The sequence below is a fragment of the Clytia hemisphaerica genome, unplaced genomic scaffold (genome assembly GCF_902728285.1).
Source record: "Clytia hemisphaerica strain Z4C2 unplaced genomic scaffold, Clytia hemisphaerica genome assembly, whole genome shotgun sequence".
Taxonomy (NCBI): domain Eukaryota; kingdom Metazoa; phylum Cnidaria; class Hydrozoa; order Leptothecata; family Clytiidae; genus Clytia; species Clytia hemisphaerica.
In genome coordinates, this window is record NW_027104385.1 from 936,965 (window position 1) to 951,747 (window position 14,783).

The 14,783-nt window shown below is 33.5% G+C and overlaps 1 protein-coding gene across 1 annotated transcript in view; it reads left to right on the forward strand.

Annotated features, from left to right (window-relative positions):
* The first annotated feature begins 3,505 nt into the window (after positions 1-3,505).
* LOC136819467 (uncharacterized) overlaps positions 3,506-14,783 on the forward strand; it is a 29,511-nt gene continuing 18,233 nt past the window's right edge. Inside the window, exon 1 of the mRNA XM_067075690.1 lies at positions 3,506-3,588. The gene's annotated coding sequence lies outside the window, so the exon portion shown is untranslated. The remainder of the gene's footprint in view (positions 3,589-14,783) is intronic.

The following is a 14,783-nucleotide window of genomic DNA, read 5'->3' on the forward strand; positions in this document are numbered from 1 at the left end:
AAACTTTCTTAAAAGCTTTGCTTTTTATTAGAATTTGACCAGTTGATTAACGACATTGATTTAGATCAATCCAGCTGGGGAGTAACGTCAAACATCATATAACGTATGATTTATCGTAAATACATGTAATTCATTTCTTGACATCAGTGTCTCTCATCTGCTCCTCATACAATACATACAAATCTCGTTCAATGAATAAATGTTAGTCGTGGATATAACCATTTTCTATTGTTGACACCACAGAATGAGAATCCTAAAAATGTAAAAAAATGTACTTTCTTTAAAAAAAGCAATTTTGACAAGGTATAAAAAAGGTATAGCTATATTTAATTTTCTATACATTTGAGTGAAGGACAGTGAAGGTAGTAGGGTAGTAGTTCTTCGAAAGCACATTTGCTAAATTGTTTCCTGTACTATCAGTAATGTATAAGAGGGAAGATTTGTGAAAATCAAAAAAAATTTAATAATTTTAGTTAGAGAGTCAGTATGAAGAAACCTCATCAGCCTGTCAGCATTCTCATTCCAACAACATACTTTTCCCTCTCATTTCATAGAAAAAAGAAATCAATATCCAACTCCTACCTTTATATTTGGATGTGAATCTGTATTTAAAAGATTTCCAATAGATATTGTCAAGATTGGGAGAGTGCTTTCGAAAAAGATTGTTTTTTGCCCGACATTCATAAAAATCACAACAACTGGGTTATCGAGACCTCGACTTTTTCTGACGCAATATCACGTGAACAGAACGTCATCATTCTTATCATCATATTTATTTGAAACAATGAAAACTACGCGCATATATGAGGAGCTCTCCGTCCAGTCGTTAGAAGTTCATGGTTTTAGTCAGAAAGTTGTTGTAATACAATTTTTTGCTCAGAGTTTCATGCTCTATCAGATAGTACCAATCATTTTCGTTTATTTTGACTTTTGAAAATAAACTATTTCTATACCCCTCATTTTCCCTTGCCTATGGTGTCACTATTTTGGTCATAAAAAGTTTTCTCGGGCCTGATCCGCGTCCTCCCTCTCAAAATATCTTGTAATACACTGTTCTTTTGAATAGACTAAAAATGGCTAGGTTGTAGAAAAGATCTCACGGGACCCAAGGCTTGGCCTCCTTTTATTAAGCTTTTTTTCTAAAATTTTCACAGCTTATTCCATACATGAATGGAACTATTTTCAAAAGAGATTGGTTTTCAGAAACTTGATTAAGAGGTTGTTAGATAAAAATTGTCATTTTGAAATTTTCTAAATTTTCACTTTGGACTTTGCAATATCGAAAATCATGAAATATTTCATAAGAATCATAAATTTTATATCCATCGGGTCGTAAATTTAAGGGTAAACACAAATATGTTCATAGCCCCCCCCCAATTACCACTGGGTATAATAATTTGATTTTAACTACACCTACGTTTTGGGCCCCAAACCTGTGTTTTTGACAACCAGGTGTATACTGTAAAAATTTTATCAAGCATATCTATGTCCAAAACCCTCTAAATCACATTCCCAAACTACATGGTCAAAATTTTGTATTCATAACTTAACCCTATTGGCCCCAAGCTTTTTTGACTTTGGTATCCCCAGAGGGGGGGGGTAGAATCTACCACCCTCGATTATTTTTGATCTAGAAGAGCTATGGTCATGAAATTTGGTACAGATGTTCTCCATCATTAAACAAATTTCCAGGAAGAAAAAAAAAATTGATTACGTCATTCAAAAACCGATGACGTCATCACAAAATTTCCACCTGTTGGAAAAAAGCCCAAATATATGGTTTACAAAAATGGCTATTACAATCGAACCAAAAAAGATAATTAGATTCTGTTTAAAGATTCAGAAAGATAAGAGGTTGTTCCTTAACATCATTGCCGGTTTTGAAATTTCAATAAAGACTTTCTCTTAAAATCTATGCTGAAGATGAGTAAAATTTTCAAAATTTGATGACGTCATAAATGATTATGTCATCATTTTCAAATTTTTTTTTCAGCTTTTCAAATTTATATTGTCAATGCCTATCACGTGTTAAAATTTGAAAATGATTGAATAAATAGTTCAGAAGTTATCAGTACTTTTAAATTTTGAGTTTTAAGCGATTTTAGCTGGGTTTTATGTCATGTTTCACAATAAAGTCATAAAACCTGATCTGAACAACCTATGACCCTAAAATTTTGCACAAGTACTTTTAATTAGATTTTGTCAAAAGTCAGAAAGTTTCAAGTCGTTTGAAAAATTTTTCTCAGAGATATTCAAAAAAGAACTCCAGCGTGGTAGATTCTACCCCCCCCCTGGGGCTAATAGGGTTAAAGATATCTCGAGAAAATGCTAAAAAAAAGCCACTAGAAAAAAGCCACCTATCTTAGCGATTGAAAAATATTGTTGAAATTGAAAATTTTGAAAAAGAACTTCCGGGAAATAAAGTAGAGATGTTAAAGTTTTTCATGCAGCAAAAATTTTTGTAAAACCTCTTTTCCTCTAGATTTGAGAGAAATTTTAAATTTGATCGACGTTTTGGGGCCACATACTGTAATGACTCCACACGATAGCCCGATAGTAGTTCAATTTCTTTGTGTTTAATTTTTATCTTACAGTGTTTCTTGAAACTAAGTGTCCGCGCGATAAGCCTTAAAGTACACATAAAAACACTAGGTTACAAAGTCTAAGAATATCAAATAACCTAGAGATTGTGTATTTACTTTCTGGCACTGGTATAGAAAAATCAATATATACAAATCAAGCGCTAAAAAGTTGATCTAACAGTTTACTATAAGGCTATTGTGTGGAGTCATTACGTAATGTTTTCGTCGCCAATATAACTAGGTTTAAATGGTATCCTAATTAGCAAAACGTCTATTGCATTCAATTGATCGATTATTCAACGATTGGCTCTAAGATGATCTACAGATCGATTGTTTAACGGTTGCAAGTTCAATTCATATTTCGATCAATATTAATATTCAAGATTTTAGAATAGGATCAATCACCGTTAAATTATCGATTGGAAAATGTATCAATTGTGCGAGTCTGGTTTATAAGAAATGGAAATCAATAAATATTGGTCAACCTGCTCGAAATTCTCAAAATTGTTAACTCCACGTTTCAATGAAATTTTCTCGAGTTCTACCGACTGTCCCAGAAAAAAGTCCCCCTCTTTGAAGTGAATCTTCTCGAGTTCTATGAACTTTGAAAGCATCATGCATTGGAAAAAGGATTGATAAAATTAAATTTTGAGGGGGCATTTGTTAAATTTAGTCAACTAGATAAAAAGTTATGGTCTAAATGCTAAAAAATTACTTTTCAAAAAAATGCGAAAAATTAGGGTTCTAAGAGTCACTTTTTCGCCTTGTCTCTCTAAGGGTAACTTTATTCTCTGTTAGGGCCGGTTTTCGCAGCTCCGGTTTTACATACTTTTGACATTCTTCAACCCTAGTACTTCCTGGTTGTTTAATTTGATTATTTCATCGATGAATAATCAAACACTATACCAAATCGTCTTGTTTATTATTGAAATAAGTATCTTGTTCTTTTTAATAGAATTGAGCAACAAAGTTGACCAGCTATCAATGGAATCAAAATCTGTAAAGGGTAAAGTTTTAGTTATGATTCTCATTTTTACTATCCATACCGGTAAACCTTTACGAATTCAATCAATCAATCCATTCAAAAAGAAATGACCTTCTTTGTTGGATATAACTTTAGGGAGGTCCTATAAATTAACCATGTTAAGTTAGTCCGTCCGTCTGTTATAAGCTTTTCTCGGGATGAGCTCATTAGATTTTTCTGATTTTTCGCACAATGATTTGAAATGGTAATTCCCAAAATTTGGCGGAGCCCGAATTTCGAAAAAGAATTCTCCCAGTTGCCAGATCCTGAAGTGTCACGGAAAAAAAATTGTCAGAATTTTCTCGACAATTTATTATTAGTTTTTTCTATTTTTTGTACATAGATGCGTATTAATACTGCTATCAATGTGTCTTACTTACTTGATAATTTCTTTATCATGGAGATGCCCAAAGCTTAGCATCGTTGGGTTTCCTAAGAAATCATCTTTAATCCCGTAAGGAACTCCTTAAAAATTGCTGCAACAGCCAAAAACCGGCGTAAAGCGGGTTTCCTTCACTATTTCGAGAATATCAGGTATACAGAGTGTCACTTGTTGCTCTTTTGAACCTTAAAAAATATTTATTTGCATTCCTTCCAGACCTAACAAGGACACATTGGAACTTGCCAGAGCCTGTTTCCATCTTCTTTGGACGAGAAAATTTGATTAAATCCATTCACTTGAAACTTCAACAAAATCAAGCAGTTGCTTTGAGTGAAATAGGAGGTGTGGGGAAAACACAAACCGCTGCAAAGTTCGTTCAAATACACAAGGATGAATATCAGAAGATATTTTGGATTTCTGCTGTCAGCCTCAAGAAATCTTTGAGCGAGATTTTGTGTGCAATTGGTTGTAAACAACTAATACCTGATGAACCTTCGATGGAAACTCTTGCTTTCATTTTCCTCTCTAAGATTTTTGAAGGCTCCAAAAAATCGCTGATTGTATTGGATGACGTCACTGAGGTCACAAAAGACGTCACTTCATTCATTCGACATGTGAGAGAAAAAATCAGCTTATTGTTGATATCTCAAAGAAGGGATTGGAAAGATTATGGTTTGATTCAAATTGCTGTTCCATGTTTCCAAGAACAGTAGTGTAAATATGATAGTTCTACTCCAGCATGCTCAAAGTGAGTGACTCAATGTGTGAAAAACGACTCAATGTGTGAAAAATGACTCAATGTGTGAAAAACGACTCAATGTGTGAAAAACGACTCAATGTGTGAAAAACAACTCAATGTGTGAAAAACGACTCAATGTGTGAAAAACGACTCAATGTGTGAAAAATGACTCAATGTGTGAAAAACGACTCAATGTGTGAAAAACGACTCAATGTGTGAAAAACAACTCAATGTGTGAAAAACGACTCAATGTGTGAAAAACGACTCAATGTGTGAAAAACAACTCAATGTGTGAAAAACGACTCAATGTGTGAAAAATAATGCTGAAAATGTGTCTTATTGCTGATTAATGATTTCGTATAAAAGCTTTAATCGAAGGTGAATGTTCATAGTGTCAACATCAAAGGAAAGCAGAGAGCAATGTGTGAGAAAATAATGCTGAAAATGTGTGAAATCAAATATTCCAAACAAGACAAGTGTGAAAAACGACTCAATGTGTGAAAAATAATGCTGAAAAAATGTGCTCCCACAAACCTAATTAAAGCTATGGGTAAATATTCTGTCCGTTTGAGTTTGCTCTAAGATCTGGAATACTTGGTTCACTACTAGAGGATTTCTTTACTCCCTTGGATTTATATTTTTTACGCTATCTCTCTGTTAAACAATGGCAACACCAAATCAAAAAAGAAGTTTCTCCTGTTCAGATGCTCCAAAGAAGAAACGGTGTTTCAAGAGCAGAATTTCAAGGTGGAAGAATGACCGAACCTTAAATTTCAATGTCGAAAACTACTTTGATCAAGAAGAGGAATTCTTTATCGTAACTCAAAAACTTAGTGGGCAACATACCAACTCGATCATTTTCTCTCCTGGCAAAGCTGATCTTCTCATCGCTAATGTCACTGGTTATCTTTTGGAATGGAAACGAAAGAAGTTCAAAAATGAAATGCAAAACGTGTTTTTTTAAGATCATGCGAGAAAAAGTCTTGCAAGTGCGGCGAGAAATGTGTGCGAAGGATGTTTGGAGGACTATCCAAGTCAACTTCATCACTACTGTCTCACAACGGAGACTAAGCAATTTGTAGAAGATGCATTTTCGAATCTCCTTAAAGTGGTCGATGAAGAGGAAGCCAACGAAATTTGCAACAAGACGCTACAGATGAATGGTGAAATCAAATATTCCAAACAAGAACTCTTAGTTGATGAACAATGGGTCAGAAATTTGAAACAATTAATTTTAAAATATTTAAATTGTTAAATTATTTTATTACTCATAATATACCGTTACATGAAATTAGAAAAGAAATAAATAAAGCTATAAATGAAATAATCAAATTGTTGTCTTTACGTCTGTATTGATGTCTTATAGAAAAATGAATGTCGTCAATATAATAAATCAGCGTGTTAAGATAATCCACGTGTTCGATTTTCTTTTGTTGGGTACAGTTCTTTACACCTTTTGCTTTCTTTGATTGAATTGAGACCAGTCTCTTTTTATCTTTGTAGTGAGCGTGATGGTACATTGAGTACATCTTCGCTTTTAACTTGATAATAATACTCTCATTCAGCAAAGCCTTAAAAGTAACTCACTTTTTTTAGTCTTACTTACATTAAGGCAGTTGAGCTTGACGAAAGCCTCAAATAACTTCAATAAAATACCTTGAAGACTTTCAAAAAGCGAACGTTCCCAAATTCATTCTTTACAATTAAAAATAAGACGTCATTGTTTTCTTTAATCACAATTACTGATGCCTTGGTCATTTTGTTATTACAATACTCCATTTCATTTATATTTATACATTTCTTCTAGCTTTTGTTAGTGCTAACATAACATCCTTGACCTGTTACTTTTATTCTTAAACAACGTAGCTGAAACTTAAAGCATCATATATATTATCATGATGTTTCAGTAACCCTACCTTACGCTAAATGATTGACCCAAAGAATAAAAGAAATAAAATACAAGTATAATCTAATCAGAGAGCAATATATTCAGAGCTTTAATGAAAATACAAGTGTCCATTACAGAGATCGATTCGTTTCATTCTTTCATTTCATCATTTGAAAATTGAATTATTTGTCGATGAATCAAAAACCGACGTTTTTCAATGGCAAAATCCAATGCTTCCTCAAAGTCCATATCTTCTTCGTCTCTAACTCTTCGCAAAGTTTGCATGATGGCTTTATGAGTTATATTATTTTTCATTGCCCGGAGAAAAAGGATCTTGTATTTATAAATTTCATTAATTGATAAACCAGTCTCTTCGCATTCGTTGAACATAGTCTCCCAGATATTTATCGTTTCTTCATCACCTTGAGATTGTTCACTGTCACCAGAATCTTCATCATTGGACATTGACTCACTGTCTGGATAATCCTCATCTTCTTCCTCTTCAGATTCTTCAGGGTGGGCTTTTGCAACATGGCGATTGTAGTTGCTTTTTGTGGAAAAGGTCTTTTCGCAATCGTCACATTCATACATCGTCGCCCTTGGTTTTAAACATTATGAAGAAATAGAATCTTTTCTTGCCAATTTATAGGTCAAATGCAAGAGGAATCCGATAAAGGGTTTCTCTTTAGGATCTTGAATTCTTCTTCTTCAATTGAATACGCTCATGTCTTTTTTTTTCTTTTCTTTACAATCGATTTTGGGACTAAGCTAGCTTGATCGTATTCTACATTTCCTAGTCTATTTTATTAATTATTTTGGGACTATTACCTAATTTTTGTTTGGGATTACCTAATCCCTATTAAAGATTACCTAATCCCTCTTTGGGATTACCTAATCTAAGGCAATCCTTTTTGAGATCACCTAATCCATGTTTAAGATTACCTAATCTTTAATTGGGATTATACTGAATCCATGTTAATATGTTTTGGAGATCACCTAATCCCTCTTTAAGATTACCTAATCCTTCACTTAATCTCTCTTTGGGATTACCTAATCTCTGTTTGGGTTTACCTAATTCAAGCTAATCCTTATCTCAGATCACCTAACCCCTATTATATTATAAGATTTCCTAATCCCTCTTTGTAATTACCTGATTCAAGTAAATCTTTTAGAAATCACCCAATCCCTTTATTACTAGATTACCTAATCCCTCTTTGGGACCAACTAATCCTCATTTGAGATTATATGATCCCTTGGATTTTTTCTTCCAATTCACATCATTAACTGAAATCGCTGGGCGGGGAACGCCGTCGGCGTTCCTTTTTAACAAAAAGGAAAAACTTTGGTAAGTGCTGGTACAGGGAACGCCGGAGGCGTTCCCCGCCCAGCGATTTCAGTTAATGATGTGAATTGGAAGAAAAAATCCAAGGGATTATATAATCTCAAATGAGGATTAGTTGGTCCCAAAGAGGGATTAGGTAATCTAGTAATAAAGGGATTGGGTGATTTCTAAAAGATTTACTTGAATCAGGTAATTACAAAGAGGGATTAGGAAATCTTATAATATAATAGGGGTTAGGTGATCTGAGATAAGGATTAGCTTGAATTAGGTAAACCCAAACAGAGATTAGGTAATCCCAAAGAGAGATTAAGTGAAGGATTAGGTAATCTTAAAGAGGGATTAGGTGATCTCCAAAACATATTAACATGGATTCAGTATAATCCCAATTAAAGATTAGGTAATCTTAAACATGGATTAGGTGATCTCAAAAAGGATTGCCTTAGATTAGGTAATCCCAAAGAGGGATTAGGTAATCTTTAATAGGGATTAGGTAATCCCAAACAAAAATTAGGTAATAGTCCCAAAATAATTAATAAAATAGACTAGGAAATGTAGAATACGATCAAGCTAGCTTAGTCCCAAAATCGATTGTAAAATAAAGAAAAAAAAAAGACATGAGCGTATTCAATTGAAGATTTAAGAAGAATTCAAGATCCTAAAGAGAAACCCTTTATCGGATTCCTCTTGCATTTGACCTATAAATTGGCAAGAAAAGATTCTATTTCTTCATAATGTTTAAAACCAAGGGTGACGATGTATGAATGTGACGATTGCGAAAAGACCTTTTCCACAAAAAGCAACTACAATCGCCATGTTGCAAAAGCCCACCCTGAAGAATCTGAAGAGGAAGAAGATGAGGATTATCCAGACAGTGAGTCAATGTCCAATGATGAAGATTCTGGTGACAGTGAACAATCTCAAGGTGATGAAGAAACGATAAATATCTGGGAGACTATGTTCAACGAATGCGAAGAGACTGGTTTATCAATTAATGAAATTTATAAATACAAGATCCTTTTTCTCCGGGCAATGAAAAATAATATAACTCATAAAGCCATCATGCAAACTTTGCGAAGAGTTAGAGACGAAGAAGATATGGACTTTGAGGAAGCATTGGATTTTGCCATTGAAAAACGTCGGTTTTTGATTCATCGACAAATAATTCAATTTTCAAATGATGAAATGAAAGAATGAAACGAATCGATCTCTGTAATGGACACTTGTATTTTCATTAAAGCTCTGAATATATTGCTCTCTGATTAGATTATACTTGTATTTTATTTCTTTTATTCTTTGGGTCAATCATTTAGCGTAAGGTAGGGTTACTGAAACATCATGATAATATATATGATGCTTTAAGTTTCAGCTACGTTGTTTAAGAATAAAAGTAACAGGTCAAGGATGTTATGTTAGCACTAACAAAAGCTAGAAGAAATGTATAAATATAAATGAAATGGAGTATTGTAATAACAAAATGACCAAGGCATCAGTAATTGCAATTAAAGAAAACAATGACGTCTTATTTTTAATTGTAAAGAATGAATTTGGGAACGTTCGCTTTTTGAAAGTCTTCAAGGTATTTTATTGAAGTTATTTGAGGCTTTCGTCAAGCTCAACTGCCTTAATGTAAGTAAGACTAAAAAAAGTGAGTTACTTTTAAGGCTTTGCTGAATGAGAGTATTATTATCAAGTTAAAAGCGAAGATGTACTCAATGTACCATCACGCTCACTACAAAGATAAAAAGAGACTGGTCTCAATTCAATCAAAGAAAGCAAAAGGTGTAAAGAACTGTACCCAGCAAAAGAAAATCGAACACGTGGATTATCTTAACACGCTGATTTATTATATTGATGACATTCATTTTTCTATAAGACATCAATACAGACGTAAAGACAACAATTTGATTATTTCATTTATAGCTTTATTTATTTCTTTTCTAATTTTATGTAACGGTATATTATGAGTAATAAAATAATTTAACAATTTTAAATATTTTTAAAATTAATTGTTTCAAATTTCTGACCCATTGTTCATCAACTAAGAGTTCTTGTTTGGAATATTTGATTTCACCATTCATCTGTAGCGTCTTGTTGCAAATTTCGTTGGCTTCCTCTTCATCGACCACTTTAAGGAGATTCGAAAATGCATCTTCTACAAATTGCTTAGTCTCCGTTGTGAGACAGTAGTGATGAAGTTGACTTGGATAGTCCTCCAAACATCCTTCGCACATTTCTCGCCGCACTTGCAAGACTTTTTCTCGCATGATCTTAAAAAACACGTTTTGCATTTCATTTTTGAACTTCTTTCGTTTCCATTCCAAAAGATAACCAGTGACATTAGCGATGAGAAGATCAGCTTTGCCAGGAGAGAAAATGATCGAGTTGGTATGTTGCCCACTAAGTTTTTGAGTTACGATAAAGAATTCCTCTTCTTGATCAAAGTAGTTTTCGACATTGAAATTTAAGGTTCGGTCATTCTTCCACCTTGAAATTCTGCTCTTGAAACACCGTTTCTTCTTTGGAGCATCTGAACAGGAGAAACTTCTTTTTTGATTTGGTATTGCCATTGTTTAACAGAGAGATAGCGTAAAAAATATAAATCCAAGGGAGTAAAGAAATCCTCTAGTAGTGAACCAAGTATTCCAGATCTTAGAGCAAACTCAAACGGACAGAATATTTACCCATAGCTTTAATTAGGTTTGTGGGAGCACATTTTTTCAGCATTATTTTTCACACATTGAGTCGTTTTTCACACTTGTCTTGTTTGGAATATTTGATTTCACACATTTTCAGCATTATTTTCTCACACATTGCTCTCTGCTTTCCTTTGATGTTGACACTATGAACATTCACCTTCGATTAAAGCTTTTATACGAAATCATTAATCAGCAATAAGACACATTTTCAGCATTGATTTTTCACACATTGAGTCGTTTTTCACACATTGAGTTGTTTTTCACACATTGAGTCGTTTTTCACACATTGAGTCGTTTTTCACACATTGAGTTGTTTTTCACACATTGAGTCGTTTTTCACACATTGAGTCGTTTTTCACACATTGAGTTCGTTTTTTCACACATTGAGTCGTTTTTCACACATTGAGTCGTTTTTCACACATTGAGTCGTTTTTCACACATTGAGTCATTTTTCACACATTGAGTCGTTTTTCACACATTGAGTCACTCACTTTGAGCATGCTGGAGTAGAACTATCATATTTACACTACTAAGAACAAGAATCCATTGGCTTCTTACAGAATGAACTTTCTTCAGCCAGCCAACATGATCTCTCCATTTTAGCGAATCGTTTACAATCATTACCTTTAGCCCTTCACCAAGCCATTTGTTACATCAAAAAACATAAAGTTCCTCTACACAAATACATCGAACAATTTGAAGCATGCAGAAAAAGTGTTTTGGGAATGAAAATCAATTCCTTTACTGAATATGACAAAACATTGTTGACAGTTTGGGATATGGCTTTTTCGAAGATTTGGGTCGAATCAAAGAATGCTCTTTTGATCTTGGGAATGATGGCTTTCATGGACAATCGAAAAATCAACAAAAAGACGTTCTTTTATTTTGATAAAGTTGACGAATTTGAATTAAATGAAATCATCTCACTGCTTGGTCAGTATTCATTGGTCAACGAGCGGAATGGATGTTTAGAAATTCACAGTCTTGTGCAAAAAGTTATCCGCTATCGTATTGAACAAGAACAGTTTGTTGAGGATGAAAGTCCGTTGACACTGCTTGAAGATGTTCTTTTGAAAATTGAGGCCTCTGTTGAAAATTTGGTTATAAATGATGACCAGGAGGATTTATGGTACATTCATGTTTTTTGTTTGATCATGAGTGGTGCACTCAATGCTATCAACTTTGATGCTTCCCTTGTGTTAGATATAGCCACAGGCAGAATGAAGATGGAAAACTTATACCTACTTGCTGAACTTTTTGTTAAAGTTGTGTTAAAACAATATAGGTTGTCTCGAGATGTGAAAACTTTTGATATGCTGTTGTGTTGTCATCGTCATTTCATATATGCGTCAAGTCAATTAGGTTTACTTAATGTGAATGAGATTTTTTCTTTTGAAAAAGAGTTTTCGGCAGAGCTTGAAGAACATTCTGTAGAAGTTTACCAGTGGAAGCTAAAGCAAGCTGAGTTATATAATATACATGGAAGAGTGTCGTTATTCAGTGATGTCGTTCAAAATTTATTCAATGAACTGGTCAAGAAGAAAGGATTTGATAATGTTAAATTAAGATTGGCGAGGCTTCTTTCTGTTAATGATGTTGAATTTTTGTTGAATTCCGTTGACACAAATAATCTCAGTGACACGGACTTTCTGATGTATTATAATGCAAAATGTTCTTTATACATCAACAAGGGTTGCTTTGATTTGGCCGAACAAGTCATGAAGAATTGGAAAGAACACATACACAGACAACCTTTTTCTCGATCGTCTCATTTTAACTTTACACAAAAGCGTTGCTTTTTACTTTACAAGAAAGGAAATTACAACGAAGCACTACTTACATGCGATGAACTTAAACGAGACATTGTTTTTACTGATGCAGATGTTCTCATTTGGGAAGCCTTGATTTTGATCAAATTAGGAAAGTTCAACGAGGCAGAAGTGTTATTTGATCACTTTAATCAACGCAATAATAATGGATTAATCATTAGAATCAGTTCATACCTGAAATTTCGAAAGCACGACTTTGAGGCAGTAGAAAATCTCCTCACAAATGTGGAAGATGAGGATTTGTCAAATATTTTGTTTTTGGTAAAGGAATATGCGAAACTGCATCGACAATTCGAAAATAATAAATCGAGAGAAATGGTTGAACGATGCTTGCAAATGAAAAAAATTGTAAATGAATTATTTCAAGTAGAATTGGATTCGATTGATCTTTGAAATCCTATTATATGGAATTATACTTTAATCGTAAAAATTTTGGTGAGACTAATTTTAGGAGAGATCTTGATTTTTGGGATTTATTTTAGTGAATCACGATTTCAGAAAATTTCGTCTGGATAAATTTTAGCGAATGCTTGTATTACATTATTGACTGGATTGGTTTTCTAGCATTTCTTTGCACTAAAACCCTTCCTATTGATAAAAATGTATAAAGGCAGTATAACCACAAATTTGGCGCGGATAAATTTTAGCGATCCGTCGATTCAGCGTGTTTTAACGAGATTTATTTTAGCGAAAATAGGGAAAACTCGCTAAAACGTGCAGGCTAAACTGATAAGTTTTTCAAGTGACTGCAATGTAATTTTTGCATTGACTTGGCCTGTAAAATCAGAAGTAGTGTATGTCTTTTTAATTATGAAAATATTTGAGGGGGTGGTTTCAGGGGGCACCGGATTCCGCCATTCGGTAAATTTTTTGTTCAATTTCCGTCACTTCGTCAAGATCAAGACCGAAATTCTGCCCCCGAAAATTTCCTTTGAAATTAATTCTTTTCTCGAGAATTTGTGAATTTTGACTTTTTGGGGGAAATTCCGAACGATTTTTCGCCAAATTTCCTTTTTTTCGGACCAAAACAATCCAATTTCTCGTCTTGGACAGTAGACCTAAATTCCGCTAATCCGTCTAAATTTCTAAACGTCTTGAATTTTTGTGTTAAATCAGAGGATTGAATGTTATGAAATAGAACTATGGGCGAAATTTTTGGATGGCAACATTCCAAGGATATTTTGAACAAAGTCGGTTGCTTGGGAGCAATTTTATTATTGATTTATTTTAGATTGGAAATAAAAATTTTGCATATTGTTTTAAAATAAGATTTAAAATTCACTCTTTTCTTTGTTTCTTAGCTGAAGCGGCCTAGCATCTCACTGATAATTTTCTTTTAATAAGAATTATTTTGTAAGAACAATGAATCCTCAATGAGGCGATCAAAGATAAGAACATTTCAAGAACAGTTATACATACCTTAAATTTCAAATTTATGATTTTGAGGCGATAGAATCACTCCTACAAGACAACGACGCGGGGCATGTTCACCGAGAACTCGAGAAAAATAAATCGAAAGAATTGGTTTATAAGTGTGTGCAAATGAAAAAATATCTAAATCATCTCTTTGAAGAACGTTTAAAATTAATTGGACTAGCTTAAGTCAAAGGTTATTTTGATCAATAGGTACAGGGATCTATACGTATGTTCCCCAAAACTCTCGAATAATAAATATTGTAAGATTGAATACTAGTTCATTAACCTATGGCTTTACTGATAATGGCCATCTAGTTAACTGTTAGTTTCTGGGTTTGATTTAACTACATTTTTCTTCTCCTATGTTAGATAGTGTAATAACAGCCTTACGTGTCTGAAGCCTTCTTCTGCAGCGTTTTGATTTTTGCTAGCGATTTTAACCTGACGTATATTTTTTTCCGGGGATGATGTTGATTTGCATCAACATTTTTAACCTAAACAGATTCTATTGGTAATTCTTGCCCCCTGATTCGTGCCCATGACTTTTATAGATTTTAACAACTGACTAACAACTGATTCCTCCAGATTGAAATTTGAGTAATCCATCATCTTTCTAAATCTGTAGTATCTTAATAAATTTCAGAAGCGCTATGGAAGGCCATCATTTGAAATTAGACTACAGTAAGACTTTATTTTGGATTTCTACGACGAATATTTCAAACGATTTTCAAAGATTTTTGAAGGTTTTTTGATTTAAATCTTTTGTGATGGAAACTAGCATAACAGGGTCATGTTTTCAACTTAAATGTTTTAAATATATTGTTACATGTAATTTCTTCGATGTAATGAATAAGTGACAAGTCGTTTGTGACGACGGCCTAGGAC